This window comes from Ostrea edulis, chromosome 4 (assembly GCF_947568905.1).
Source record: "Ostrea edulis chromosome 4, xbOstEdul1.1, whole genome shotgun sequence".
Taxonomy (NCBI): Eukaryota; Metazoa; Mollusca; class Bivalvia; order Ostreida; family Ostreidae; genus Ostrea; species Ostrea edulis.
In genome coordinates this window covers 82,527,126-82,543,156 of record NC_079167.1, presented here as the reverse complement: position 1 = coordinate 82,543,156, position 16,031 = coordinate 82,527,126, and the positions used below count along the sequence as shown (strand labels likewise).

General features: G+C 36.2%; 2 long non-coding RNA genes across 2 annotated transcripts; both read left to right on the top strand.

The window, feature by feature from the left end:
- Nucleotides 1-1,229: 1,229 nt before the first annotated feature.
- Nucleotides 1,230-11,897, top strand: LOC125671311 (uncharacterized). Its single transcript, XR_007368610.2, has 3 exons — nucleotides 1,230-1,329; nucleotides 10,655-10,777; nucleotides 11,818-11,897. It is a non-coding gene; the product is annotated as an uncharacterized LOC125671311 (long non-coding RNA).
- Nucleotides 11,898-14,568: 2,671 nt separating this feature from the next.
- LOC130054396 (uncharacterized) lies at nucleotides 14,569-15,691 on the top strand. The gene is made up of 2 exons (XR_008802706.1): nucleotides 14,569-14,912; nucleotides 15,454-15,691. It is a non-coding gene; the product is annotated as an uncharacterized LOC130054396 (long non-coding RNA).
- The last annotated feature ends 340 nt before the right edge of the window (nucleotides 15,692-16,031 follow it).

Sequence of the window (16,031 nt, the reverse complement as noted above, 5' to 3'; positions counted from 1 at the left end):
TTAGTGTACTTTATAGATATATTTTGTTTTTCTTGGATCTATCCCTTCCCTTATTCTCAGGTTATTTTTCATTGTTTTCACTTGTTAAGTTTTGCTAAGTTCACAGTTGTTATTCCTATATTACATTAACGTTTGATCTGTTAATAAATTGTAAACTCTTACACTGGTGTTTTAATTCAAGAATTCCGGTCTCAAAAGGGACATAGTTCAAGAATACACGAACCTGGGTTGACAAATATCTTGAACCATTAATAGGATTTATACTATTTTGTATATGCCGTGTGCTCTGCTTGTATTACATTCATGGGCCTATGAGTATATTTGGAATTGAATTTAGTGACATTCTAAAACAAATGATAATTAAGTTTGTGATGGCCCTACAGAGTTCGAGCAGAGGTAGGGAGCACTGTGGGTATACACAGTGGTTCCGGTTACACTTTGAAAGATGTTAAGAATGACCTGACAATGATGTGACGTCACAAACGTTACTGAACTCCGCACCATCGGACTTTGGCGTGACCATCGCACTTTGGGGTCGGTAATGTTAACAAACCATCTCACTTTGGAGCGACCATCGCACTTTAGACGCTTACACACACACACACACACACACACACACACACACACACACACACACACTATATATATATATATATATATATATATATATATATATAAAATTCAATAAGATGAACGCTTTCTTTTATTTAGGATTAGGAATGCTTACGGTTCCAAGCACCTGATTTCATTTCTGGTGTGGCCCGCCGTCTGTGTGTCCTATTTTTAATTTTGTATTATTTAAAGGAATTATGAGATTGAACACTGTTTGTTATCTTCACTGTTTTATGGTATCTCTGGTGTGTCCAGGGGTCCGTGTTTGCCCAACTATCTATTTTGTATTGCTTGTAGGAGTTATGAGATTGATCACTGTTCGTTATCTTCACCTTGCATCTCGTAGTGATTTCATTTTATATACAAATACTGTTCAACAAACAGCACGTCATTCAGGAAAGATAAAATGCAACAGTTGTACCAATCAAAAGTTCGTACATGTCATTCTGTTTCTTATATGTAATGTATTGATCGATTTGTATTTGAGAGACCAGTAATGAGTACTAGCTCTATCGTATAACCGCACAATACACCCGTGTTGTCATCTAATTAATCATTATGTCATGTAGAGCGGGAGTGGGACAAGTCTATATATACACATCAGCACTGTAACACACACACATATTCCTATTATTCGTGCGAAGATGACACGGATGCTCATCTTTCTGCTCTCCATTGTTGTCACTGGACTTATCCTGTTTACCGATGTCAGTGAAGGTATAGCTAGATAAATAGATACTCTCTCTCTCTCTCTCTCTCTCTCTCTCTCTCTCTCTCTCTCTCTCTCTCTATCTCTCTCTCTGTGTGTGTGTGTGTGTGTGTCATCTTACAGATATGCTGACGTACATAACGATCTCGTTTCCCAATACAACCTATCATTGGGTCAAATGCTGTCTAACATGTATCATACTGTTTATTGACAACGGATAGTTCCGTATACCTGATCAAGATATAGGGCTCACAGCGCGGGTGTGACCGGTCGACAGGGGATGCTTACTTATCCTAGGCACTTGATCCCACCTTTGGTATATCTAGGGGTCCGTGATTGCTCAACTCTCTATTTTGTAATGCTTATAGGAGTTATGAGATTGATCACTGTTCGTTATCTTCACCTTTATAAGAGTGATGAGATTGATCACTGTTCGTTATCTTCACCTTTATAGGAGCTATGAGATTGGTCACTGTTCGTTATCTTCACCTTTATAAGAGTGATGAGATTGATCACTGTTCGTTATCTTCACCTTTATAGGAGTTATGAGATTGCTCAACTCTCTATTTTGTAATGCTTATAGGAGTTATGAGATTGATCACTGTTCGTTATCTTCACCTTTATAAGAGTGATGAGATTGATCACTGTTCGTTATCTTCACCTTTATAGGAGTGATGAGATTGATCACTGTTCGTTATCTTCGCCTATATAGGAGTTATGAGATTGATCACTGTTCGTTATCTTCACCTTTTTAAGAGTGATGAGATTGATCACTGTTCGTTATCTTCACCTTTATAGGAGTGATGAGATTGATCACTGTTCGTTATCTTCGCCTATATAGGAGTTATGAGATTGATCACTGTTCGTTATCTTCACCTTTTTAAGAGTTATGAGATTGATCACTGTTCGTTATCTTCACCTTTATAGGAGTTATGAGATTGATCAACTCTCTATTTTGTAATGCTTATAGGAGTTATGAGATTGATCACTGTTCGTTATCTTCACCTTTATAAGAGTGATGAGATTGATCACTGTTCGTTATCTTCACCTTTATAGGAGCTATGAGATTAGTCACTGTTCGTTATCTTCACCTTTATAAGAGTGATGAGATTGATCACTGTTCGTTATCTTCACCTTTAGAGGAGTTATGAGATTGATCACTGTTCGTTATCTTCGCCTATATAGGAGTTATGAGATTGATCACTGTTCGTTATCTTCACCTTTATAAGAGTTATGAGATTGATCACTGTTCGTTATCTTCACCTTTATAGGAGTGATGAGATTGATCACTGTTCGTTATCTTCACCTTTATAGGAGTTATGAGATTGATCACTGTTCGTTATCTTCACCTTTCATCCACTATTGCTAGGTACAATGTTAATGCACGTCAGTTACCAAATGAGTATGAACCTTTCAAAAGCTTGTGAAAATCTCGAAAGTTGACCGGTAAATACATTGATACAGTAGAAAAGCAATTTCGATCTTGCATGATGCGAATGTTTTTGCATGTTCCATGAAGCTTTTAAAGATATCAGCAATACCGGGATTTCTCTAAATCTTGGTTCAGAGCTTTAAGAGGTTAAATGTCAAGTTTTCGAGATATCAAGATTACAATGATCAACAGTTCTTGAAAATGTCACTACAACGAACAGGGATCAATCTCATAACTCCTATAAGAAATGCAAAATTAAGAGTTGGGCAAACACGGACCCTTAAATATACCAGAGGTGCCTCGGAGGAGTAAACACCCCCTGTCAACCTGTCACACCCATCTCTTGATCAGGTAAACGGAGTAATCCGCAGTCAAAATTAGCGTATAAAAACGTTCTAACAATTGCTATGAAACACGTCAGACAACATTTGATCCATTGATAGGTTGTATTGGCAAACTAGATCGTTATAATGATCATAGAATTTGCGAAATGCTTACTTTGAACGAGGCTGTTCAAACCCCTGCAACATCACCTTGTTTGTCTGTTGCCTGTATAGATTTAAAAACAGAACAAGTTCCTGTATAACGAATTAGTTGAGATACATAAACTCCTTTTGCAGGTAATAATGGAATATATACATATTCCTATCTAGTGATCAGTCATCCAAAAATTACTTTGTGAAACGCCACTCTGATTCCACGCACAAGTACTCTAAAGTTGAAATAGAAAATATGCTAGAGTTCCTCATTGACAATATCTTGGTGGTCTTTAGTGTTCAGGTCTTCCAACAGTCTGTTGGAATTCCCATGGGCACGAATTGTGCTGCTTTGTTAGCTGACCTGTTTTTATATTCTTATGAAGCAGAATTTGTTCAAAAACTTCTCTTGCTGTGGCCTTCAATTCGACATTTAAATGTATAGACGACGTATTGTCTATTAACAATAATAATTTTCATTCAAATGTTGATTCAATATATCCCAGTGAACTCGAAATAAAACACACCACAGAGTCGTCCACTTCTGTTTCATACTTGGACATTCTATTGAAAGTAGATATTAACGGCAAACTAACAACTCAACTTTATGACAAACGGGATGATTTTAGCTTCTCCATCGTCAATTTCCAATATTTATGTAGCAATATTCCTTTATCACTTGCATATGGTGTTTACATCTCTCAACTGATTCGATGCACAAGAGCTTGTTCTGTGTACGGTAATGTTTTAAATCGAAGCAGGCTACTGACAAACAAGTTGATGATGCAGGAGTTCCAACAGTCTTGTTTAGAATCAGCATTTCGCAAATTATATGGTCGTTATAACGATCTAGTTTGCCAATACAACCTATCATTGGGTCAAATGCTGTCTGAGGTGTTTCATGCCGATTGTTAGGCCGTTCTTGGCACACTGATTTTGACTACGGATCAAGATATAGGGCTCACGGCGGGTGTGACTGGACGACAAGGGATGCTTACTCCTCCTAGGTACCTGATCCCACCTCTGGTATATCCAGGGGTCCGTTTTTGCCTAACTCTCTATTTTGTAATGCCTACAGGAGTTATGAGATTGATCACTGTTCGTTATCTTCGCCTTTGATAATAGACATAAAGATGGGAAGTTAACTATGGAGAAGCTGAAAGCATCCCGTTTGTTATACATGTATATAAAGTTGATTTCATAGTTTGCCGTTAACATCTATGTTCAATATAATATCTAAGCACGAAGCAGTTGTGGAAAACTTCGTGATGTCTTTCATTTCGATTTCACTGGAATGAAAGGTGAAGATAACGAACAGTGAATATATCAAATCAATATATGAATGGAAATTATTATTGTAAATAGATAAAACCTCGTCGATACACAAATGTATATCTAAATGTCGTGTTGAAGGCTGCAGTAAGAGATTTGTTCTTCTCATGTAGACGTTTTTGGGTAAATTCTGCCTCGTAAGAATATAAAAACAGGTCAGCTGATAAAGGAGCACAATTCCTGCCCATGGGACTAGTCTTTTCTCTCTGATTAAGACAATTTTGATTACGACAGCTTTGAGATAAATTGATTACTAGTACGATAATTTTTGGAATATTTTGATTCTGACAATTTACGAAAGATTTTTCATTGTAAATATTTTTGAAATATTTTCATTTCGGCAATTATTAGAGCCTAAGAATGATGAGGTTTTTTTCTTAAAAATAATTTGCTTATGACGTATGGTTTTGATGTTTTCATGAATAAGAAGCACGTTTCGTTGTACTTTCAGTAATTGTTGTCTGCTGTTACACGATATCATGTGAAGTTGATGCATTTTGCCCTTGTGTAAATAGTGTCGGCTTGGAGAACTTTTAGGCAGCTAAAACAAAATCAACACAATTACGGCTTGTTCTTTTAATGTCGAAGTACGTGTATTATCATAAATTTGGCTTTCAAAGTGAAGTCAGTAGAATTTGGTTTTTCTAGATGAATGTTTTTATATACACAATACATTCATTAAGGGCATTGATAATTCAATAGATAGAATATAGTATGTACCACATCTGTATAAAAACAATATACAAACGTTCACAACCACTCATTTCAGAAAATTTGCGATCCTCACATAATCTTCTTTTAGATATATGTGATGCATGAGAAAATAATTTCAAAAGTGTTCCTCAACCTTTTTCCATTGAATGGAATTAAGGTAATATCTATTCGAACCATCATAGAAAAATCATCGTGGATGGAATACAACAAATATCAAGCATAGCATAATGGAAAGGTCCCTAGGAGGAGTAAGCACCCCTATCTACCGTATATTGATCACCCCCTAGCCCTATATCTTGATCGGGTAAATGGAGCAATCTAAATCTTTAAAGTTTAAACTTTATTTTTCTTACGACGATTAACAAAGTTTTACAACTAATGTAAATGCTTCTAGTCGACTCGGATTTTGGCGCGAAGTGGTAATTGTTGTGAGAACCTTCTTTAGAATTTAATTTCTCCCTGATATCTAAACAATTATCATTTATCTGGCATTCGGTAGCTTCCACTTTAAAATAATCAGGAACTGAAATCAAAATTACATTTTCTGAGTCAGAAACTAAAATCGAAATTACATTTCCTTTGTCAGAAAATAAAATCAAAATTTCATGTTCTTAGTCAGAAACTAAAATTGAAATTACATTCTCTAAGTCAGGAGCTGAATCAAAATTACATTTTCGTAATCTTAAACTAAAATCAAAATTATATTTTCTTAGTCAGAAGTTAAATCCAAAATTACTTTAAAATGTTGATATTTTCTATGCTTTTCTTTAAAATTCTAAACCCATGTTAACATTTCAGTTGGTCCGGCATTCGAATAAAAATACTAAGGCACATACGTCGATAAAAACTAAATTTGTGCGTGTGAAAGGTAAAGATAATGAACAGTGATCAATCTCATAACTCCTATAAGCAATACAGAAGAGATAGTTGGGGGAAACGGACTCCTGGACATACCAGAGGTGGCGTGTCCTATATCTACATATGTCAGTCTTAACGGGATCAACAAATGAGAAACATACCCTCAGAATCCATACAAGTCTTGACAAATGTGATATTCTTATTTCTGTAATGCCATGCATCATAAAATTATAAATCAAGTTTAATATTGATTATTTTTGCAAATATTTAAGAAATACATAATTTGTCGTGTGCATTCATTATCATGTTATGTGCATTTAACTGTAGGTGCTATGCTTCTTTAATCACGTGATGTGCACTAATCATTATATCATGTACATTTATCACTATGTCATGTGCATCCATTATCATGTTATGTGCATATGTCAGCATGCCATATGCTTCTTTATTTACAAATAAGATCATGTGCATTTATCTTTATGCCGCGTTTATTCATCATTATGTGATGTGTCTCTCTCATTAAGTCGTGTGCACTCATCATTATGTCATGCGCATTTACCGCTATGTCATGTGTATTTTTAAATCAATATGTCATGTTCGGTATCAACACGAACTATCGCATATCAACAAATTGTCATCGATACGATTTTCATATCAAACGCCATTTTTCAAAACAACACTAGAATAACAGTTGTTGTTTTATTCACATTCAAGGAGTCTATCCTCTGCGCATTTACAGACATCACTCTAGAGTTACCCGAGTCTTCATGTACAGGCATCACTCTAGAGTTACCCGAGTCTTCATGTACAGGCATCACTCTAGAGTTACCCGAGTCGTCATGTACAGACATCACTCTAGAGTTACCCGAGTCTTCATGTACAGACATCACTCTAGAGTTACCCGAGTCTTCATGTACAGACATCACTCTAGAGTTACCCGAGTCTTCATGTACAGGCATCACTCTAGAGTTACCCGAGTCTTCATGTACAGACATCACTCTAGAGTTACCCGAGTCTTCATGTACAGGCATCACTCTAGAGTTACCCGAGTCTTCATGTACAGGCATCACTCTAGAGTTACCCGAGTCTTCATGTACAGACATCACTCTAGAGTTACCCGAGTCTTCATGTACAGGCATCACTCTAGAGTTACCCGAGTCTTCATGTACAGGCATCACTCTAGAGTTACCCGAGTCTTCATGTACAGACATCACTCTAGAGTTACCCGAGTCTTCCAAATCAAACGTGTCCAAAAAGCGGATGACCTGTATCGCGGCAGGTGTTGGCACGTTAAAGAACCCTCACTGCTATGACCCTGAGCGCTAAGCATAGGAATAAATTACAGCTAGTGACATCTCAATATGAGTGAAAATTTTGGTTGGTTGTCAAACAAACAACCAAAGGTGGACGAAACACTTATATCTCGGATTTTTAACGAAATACTGTGCGACAGAAGGCTTCAAACAAATACAATATTAGTAACACAGGAATCCTTCCATCTTTCTATGTAAAATTTATAAAAACAAGAACAGGTTAAAGGTAAAGTACTAAATAAAAAGTTGTTTCGAACAGTTTATAAATATTTGTATTGCGACAATTTTATGAAATATTTTGAGGACGACAATTGTTTCGGTATATTTCTTGGACAGGTTTTGAAATATGTAGATAAAAGTTGTTTTTGAAATATGTTGAATACCAAAAACGGATTTGTATTACGATAGTTTATAGACATTGTACAAAAGATTACAACTTTTGTTTGAATCAAAACCAAAATTGGGACTCTGGTCTTGTTCTTTGAGGAGTCCAAATTTGAACATTAGTAATGCTGTCGATAGAGCTCGAGTTTACAATCTTATACATAAAAATCTGACAGATTCGGCGAAAGTAGCGTCATGGTCTAGGATGCAATTAACACACTTGGTTATTTTGAATGGAACTTTAACTGTCAAACAGTATGTAGAAGAAATCGTATAGCCTGTGTTAGTACTAGTGGACTTTTGCGAGAAGGGCTGACTTTTACAGTCAACGGCTGACTTTGACACAAGCATACTATTCGTGACATACCTGTATACATGAATAAGTGATGTACAGAAATGGTCAAGTTGTCCAAACATTATAGAGTTGTTCCGGTTCATTTCCATACTCGTACTGTTTCTAAAACAGTAAAGACTATGCGACCTAATATTCCCATAAATATTTTTGGTCACCTGATCTAATGCAATTGGTCAGCATCCCTCGTCGTGCGCCATGCGTGAACGCTTGAGCATTCTTAACTTCTTCCTGATACTGTAACTGCCATTTAATTTTTGTTTTTCAAATCTTGTATGAAGCATCTTTGGGACAAGGGGATATAAAGTATAAATTTCAGGACATCTTCAAGGATGGAGCAAAATTGACCAATGTTAAAAATCTTCCTTACATTTGTAAGAAAATCTGGTCATGTAGAGTTGGAAGGCCTTTACCGAAATTGTAAATTTCCTGATATCCGGGGTAGACGTTCTAACTCCAGGAGGGGGCCAAACTAGGTACTAGTATTTAGTGTTTATGTGTAAACCATTTAAAAATAGCATAGATCTTCTTCAATGCTATGCCGTGGTCCTCTTGTTAGTTAAATATTTTAGATGAAACAATTCCAGTTCCATCCCCGCCAAGCTCTGTTATTATATGTCAGTATTGAAAAGATTAATTGGAGAAAGGGGACCAGACTTATGGCTTTCATAACGTACTAGGATTACTTTTCAATATTTACGTACTTCATATTAGATAGAATATATTCAACAAATCGACATTGCATATATTTAACGATATCGTGCTTCCATAAAACACTCAGGTTTAAATGTCCAAGTCAGCCGTTGACCGCGAAAGTCAGTCGTTCTCGCAAAAGTCCAATAAGCATAGACAAGACAAAGGATTGATTTTTCCGCAGGACAATACATGCGCTCACAAGGCAAGATAGACTAAAACGTCCTTCAAAGGACCAACATAAACGTTCCTGATTAGTCCGTTATATTCCCAGACTTAAACCAGATCGGACATTTGTATGCCGGGCTAGGTAGACGCGTGTGTAGCCGCTACACCGCGATTCACCGATTCTGACAGTTGAATCGATTCTCTTGACTTGATTTTTGGCCGTCTGCAGACCTATTGGATTGAATATGAATTTTGTTAAATTTAGGCCTATATCTCAAAAAGAAAAAAATACTGATAAGGAATATATTAAAGATGTAAAATATTATCATATACGTTTGTAAACATATTCTTGATTATAATAGCCCTAAAGCTTCATTGTTATTTCGGATTTCAAACATTTCGGTTGAGCATCACTGAAGAGACATTATTTGTCGAAATGCGCATCTGGTGCATCAAAATTGGTACCGTATAAATTTTACATTATGACCCCTGGGTTGAGGCCTCTGCTGGTGGATTATTAGTCCCCGAGGGTCTCTACAGCCCAGTAGCTAAGTACTTCGTTACTAGCTTGAAAATACGGATGTATATTTAATTGCTGTTATAAAATTTAGAAATTAATTTCAAAATTAAGGATTATCTCCCTCATGCATAGCTCTTATCCTTGGACGAATTTGCTGCTTTTGGCTATAATAGCTCTAAAACTTCATTGTTATTTCGGATTTCAAAGATTTCGGTTGAGCATCACTGAAGAGACATTATTTGTCGAAATGCGCATCTGGTGCATCAAAATTGGTACCGTATAAGTTTTACATTCTTCTATACTGAATCGGCAAGCCTGTACGTCCACACCTTCTTACTGTTTACGATTACGTTACAAGTGTACACATGCCGAGGTGTCGTGTATTAATTACAGCCTCATTTCTTATCAAAATTATATAATATTTAATCATATGACATGTTGAACGGAATCACTCATGATTACAATGTGAATTATAAGGCTGCATCATCTGTTACACCCCTATGAATCCGCCTCCGGAAATCATGACAAAACGTAAAAATGATTTAACAGCGCAGGTCTCGAGCAAATAAAATTTTGCTTAAGTATATGCTTTGTTCAAAATACCTTAATTAAAAGGAGGTTTTATTTTGCTCAACAGCCGCGGGCTATATGATAAAATTTGCCCTCAAAATGTGAAATTCCTGTAAATATGGTGGAATTAACTATTACGTATGTTGCTTAGCAACGCTCTTCAAGGTTCTATTCATGGATTTATTGTTCAAACTTTACATCTACTTTGTAAACAGCATGAAAAATGTAGAAAAATTAGGTAAAACACCATTACAACCGTACCTAGTATATACAAGTTATCTATTCACTATCTATAACTTGCCAACAATGCCACTGCTTTGCTTCAAACGCCCAATCAACTCTGAGGTCACTAAAACAAGCAACATGGAGGATCACTGCTTTAAGAAAGAGGGGCCATTCGAAGTGTTTCTCTATCAATGACATGTCACATATCCGCCGTTAATTTGGATTACGACCAATGTCTTTGATGCCTCCATTATAGATACATGTAATATTACGACTATATTCATTTGTACTTGTAGGTTTCATAGCTTGCTGTTTTTGGAGATGTGACATTGAGCTACCCTGCCCTTGTATAGACAGTGAGTTCCTGTGCCGTGTTGGTAAACTTTTTGGCAGTCAGGAACCATAACAAAGCAATTATGGTATTTAGCTATTTCAATCCACACAACTTAAAATATTAAAATGTACATCTAGTACCGACATAATCAATTTTGTTTCCAAAGTGAAATCGCCAGAATTATGCTCATTGAAATGAATGTTAATCTATAGATACAATGCATTCTTAAAGTGCAGCAATAATGCAGCGGATAGGAGATGATTTTCTACCTGTTTGTATCTGAACAATAGACAGTTAAATTCACTAGTCTCCTTTTCTGCATACTTTTCTTTCTTTATAAAATTTTCTATGGTGTATAAATGAAAGACAATTTCATATATCTAAAATCTGAAACCTAGAAATCACTCAATTTAAAAAATTCAGAGATCCCTGGTCTCTCAATCAGCTACAGAGCAAGAAGAAAATGTTTTTAGAAAATGCAATCTTCATTTTAGTCTCTGACCATTTCAACGTGGATCGTACCGAATGTCAGATATATAGATGATTGTTTGAATTTCAGGACTAGAAATAGCCATAACAAAATGGGAAAAAATCCTCATCATTGTAAATTTTATGTATTCCACGGGAAAAACCCTGTTCTGGGAAATGTGTGTCTAGAATACGATTTTCCAATGGCCTTTACAATATGTTAACAAGTGAAGATAATGAACAATGATCAATCTCATAAAACCTATCTAGAATTCTTTAAGATGGACTCATGCTCTAATTCGTATTTCTTTATAACATCTTCATAATTCATTGTAAGATGAAAATTGAACTCTTCATACACAATCAATCTAAAACAATTGACACAAAAATAGATTTAGATCGCACTAATTTAAAACACTTTCACTTTATATCTCAATATGCACCCTTTCACTTTATGTCATAATATGTATCCTTTCACTTTATATTATGATATGTATCCTTTCAAATTACTGTTCCTCTCTCCACTTGGCTGAATTATCATTGAATATATGTATGTTCTTGTTTGATCTTGAAATTGATTTGGAAAAGATGAGAGTGAGAAGGTCGCAGAATTTGGGAAATTGAGGATCTTCCTGGGTAGTAATTTTCTACTTTCAGGAATACCAGAGCTGGTGTGTGTTGTTTGTTTCATGGTCTTCATGCAGCTAAGGTGTTCAGTAAAAGTCAGAATTACAAAAGAACCTTTTATTGTTCATTTCAATTACATATTCACTCAAAACCAGATCACTGGTACATGAGGTGCAGCCAAATATATACATACATGTATACAAGCAAAGGTTACAGGTAAGGCTCACAAAATATACAAGCATGTATTAAATATGAATACTTTGGTGTAAGTTCATTACTTAAGAAAGAGCAAACAGCAAAACAAATCTTATCAAACTTGCCAAAGATTTTTAAAACATCAGATTGTTTGTATTCATTTACTCATTAAACTTAATAATGTTGCGGTTTAAAAAAAATTAAAGATTTTTTTCTGTCGTTTGAAAAATGTACATTCCATGACATTATGAAATTTATCACAAATTATATTGTAACTACACATTGTACATGTCATTCGATTGTTTTCCATGTTATTCCATCTATCAATGTCTCCCGGATGGCGATGACTGCAAGTTCGCAGCAATTTCGTCAGCTATATCCTTAAATCTTCATTTCAGACCAAACTTTATTTTGAAAATTCTATAATTGATACATTTAGGTGAGCCATTTAAAATAACATGAGTTCTTGTACAACTTAAGTATTTTAGCGCTTCTCTAACTCAAGACTTTAGCCGGTTAAAGCTTTGAGTTGTTTGATGTATCAAAAGTGAAGATAACGAATAGTGATCAATCCCAGAACTCCTAAAAACAATACAAAGTAGAGAGTTGGGCAAACACGGACCCCTGGACACACCAGAGGTGGGATCAGGTACCAAGGAGTAAGCATCCACTGTTGACCGGTCAAACCCGTCGTGAGCCCTATATTTTAATCAGTAAACGGAGTTATTCGTAGTCAAAATCAGTGTGCCAAAAACGACCTAACAATCGGTATGAAACACGTCGGACACGTGTTTGCCCAAAATATCAATTTTATATTGCTTATAGGATTTACGAGATTGATCGCTGTTCATTATCTTCACTTTTCATTTGTATCCATATATACTCAACAAAAAAAGAAACGCATATTTTTTACTCATCAAAGAAATTTGAAACAGTACATGGAATAACTATCACGTCTATCAATGGATACCTGTGGCCTATTTAAAACACACCATGGTCCTTTCAAACCCCAGTGTCGAAATGTTTCGCTTGGTTAATCATGTTTATAAAAAGAGTGTTTTGCACGATTTCTTGTAAATCGGGGGTCGATTGTCATTAATATTTTGGATTTAGGGAAACAACAAACACTCCTATCAAACCCATATTTAAGATTTTATGGCATGTTTGATGCCGCAATGCCGCGCCTAAACAAAGATGAACGCAACCGGGCTGTAACGATGTTACTAGCCGGAGCTACGCAACAGGATGTTGCAACCGCATTTGGAGTACATCAATCGACTGTGCAGCGGTTAAATGTTCGTCTCCACCAGCTGGGAAGCACATATGACAGACCAAGAACTAACTGTCCGCGGGTTACCACTCCCAGACAGGACCGTCAGATCCGCCTTCAGCAACTGCGCAGTCGATTCAAACTGCTGTAGAGACTGCTGCTACAATTGCTGGACGAGGAAATCAGCGTATAAGTGCTCAAACTGTTCGTAACAGACTGCGAGGAGCTGGAATTCGTGCACGACGTCCATACATTGGAAATCCACTAACGCCGAGACGTCGCCAGGGACGAACGGATTGGTTAAGACAGAATGACCCTAGAATTTGGAGGCGACGACAATGGCATCAAGTTCTCTTCACAGATGAGTCGAAATTCAACTCATATAGAGCTGATGGTCGTCCACGTGTGTATCGCCGGAAGAATGAGCGTTTTGCAGACTGTTGTGTAATTGAAAGAGATCGCTTTGGTGATGGAAACGTTATGGTGTGGGGAGGTATTGCTTACGGAAGACGAACACCACTCCACGTAATCCATGGCAATATGAATGCACTAAAATATCGTGATGAAATCCTTGCTCCTTTGGCTGTTCCATTTGTCCATCAGCACAATCTGACTCTGCAACAGACAACGCAAGGCCGCATGTGGCAAGGGTGTGCTCGGATTTTCTGCAGACGAACAACGTGGATGTTCTTCTATGGCCAGCGTTCTTACCAGACCTTAATCAAATTGAACATCTATGGTATAAGCTGGATAAACGAGTTAGACGCCGTCCCAATCCACCAACCACCATCCAGGATTTAGAGCAGGCCTTGTTGCAGGAATGGAACAATATCCCTCAGGTTACCATCAACAAGCTTATTAACTCTATGACAAGACGTGTTCAGGCTGGAATTGATGCAAACGGAGGACATACGCGATATTAAAACTCACTGTAATGCAGTTATTAAATTGTTACCTAGTATGAACCGAGAGAAGCTGTGGTATTATTCTTAACTGTTCAACACAGCAACATGAGACATGTTTGATTTTTATCACAGGACGGTTTACTGCATTTAAACTTTTAAAAAATAATAATAAGATGTAAACTGAAGAATTAAATTATTATGTATAATCTGAATATGCGTTTCTTTTTTTTGTTGAGTATATAAGACAATCTACAAACACTAAGTATATCTTGTATACATTTTATCTATGGGTGTATGTATGACCCATCCATGAAATTCTTGTAAGTATAACAATATATTACATCTATAAGCTTATTCTCATAAAAAGGCCATTCAGGAAGGTTAACATGTACATGTACTTGATTACAAGTTTATCCAAAAGAACATTGCAACAGTTATAGATAAAAAAAACCAACCTGTTTCTTATACTTCATGTATTGATCGAGGAACCAGTGATGAGTACCAGATCTGTGGTAAAACCGCACAATGCACCCGTGTTGTCATCCAATCCATCATTATGTCATGTAGAACGGGAGTGGGACAAGTCTATACATGTAGAACGGGAGTGGGACAAGTCTATATATACATATAAACACTGTAAGCCACACACACATTCCTATTATCCCTGTACAATCTGGTGAAGATGAATGATATACTCATATTTCTAGTCTCCATTGTTATCTTTGGACTTATTCTGTTTACCGATGTCAGTGAAGGTATATCCATTTTTTATGATATCTAGATAGACAGGTAATTAGATCTCTCGATCTCTCTGTCTGGTGTGTGTGTGTGTGTGTGTGTGTGTGTGTTTTGTGCAATGTTCGTGCATGTCAGTTAACGAATCAATCTAAACCTTTCAAAAGCTGGGGGAAATCTCGAACGTTCACAGGTATACACAACAATTCAATAGAAAAATTTCTCCAAATCTTGTTTTAAAGAAAATGTAGGGAACTATGAGATGTTAAAGAGCAAGTTTTCAAGATATCAAGATTAAAATGTTCAACAGTTCTTGAGCTGCTCTCTCTCTCTTTCTTTCTCTCTCTCTCTCTCTCTCTCTCTCTCTCTCTCTCTCTCTCTCTCTCTCTGATTAAGACAGTTGTAAATTTTTCAATATTTTGATTGCGACAGCTTTGAGATAAATTGATTACGATGAATTTTGGAATATACGAAAAATAAGGATATTGTAAAAGCAGATTTTGCTTATGACGTGTGGTTTTGATGTTTTCATGATTAAGAAGTACATTTCTATACTTCCAGGCATTATACTCTGCTGCTCCAAGATATCATGCTACTCGTTTTGTCCTTGTACAAATAGTGTTCTCTTGTGCCGTCTTGGAGAACTTTTAGGCAGCTAAAACAAAATCAACACAATTACGGAATACAAGGCTTTCAAAAGAAAACTACTTGTTCTTCAAATGCCGAAATACGGTTTTTATAATAAATTTGGATTTCTAAGTGAAGTCAAAAGAATGCTATTTTTCAAAATGGATGTTTTATATTCACAATTCATTCATAAAGGGCATTGATAATTCAATAGATAAAATATAGTTTGTACCTGACCTGTATCAAAACAATAAACAAACGTTTACAGCCACTCCCTTCAATATTTCTCCTCATCCTCATATAATCTTCTTTCAGATATATGACAAACATGAGGAAATGATTTCAAGTCGTTCGTTAACCCTTTTCCATTGAATGGAATTGATGTAATATCTATTCGAACCATCGAAGAAAATTCATCGTGGATGAGTAGACCAAAAAAATATCAAGCATAAGATAATGCAAAGGTTAATACCGAACACTGATTACTCTCATAATTCCCGTGAGGATCCGGG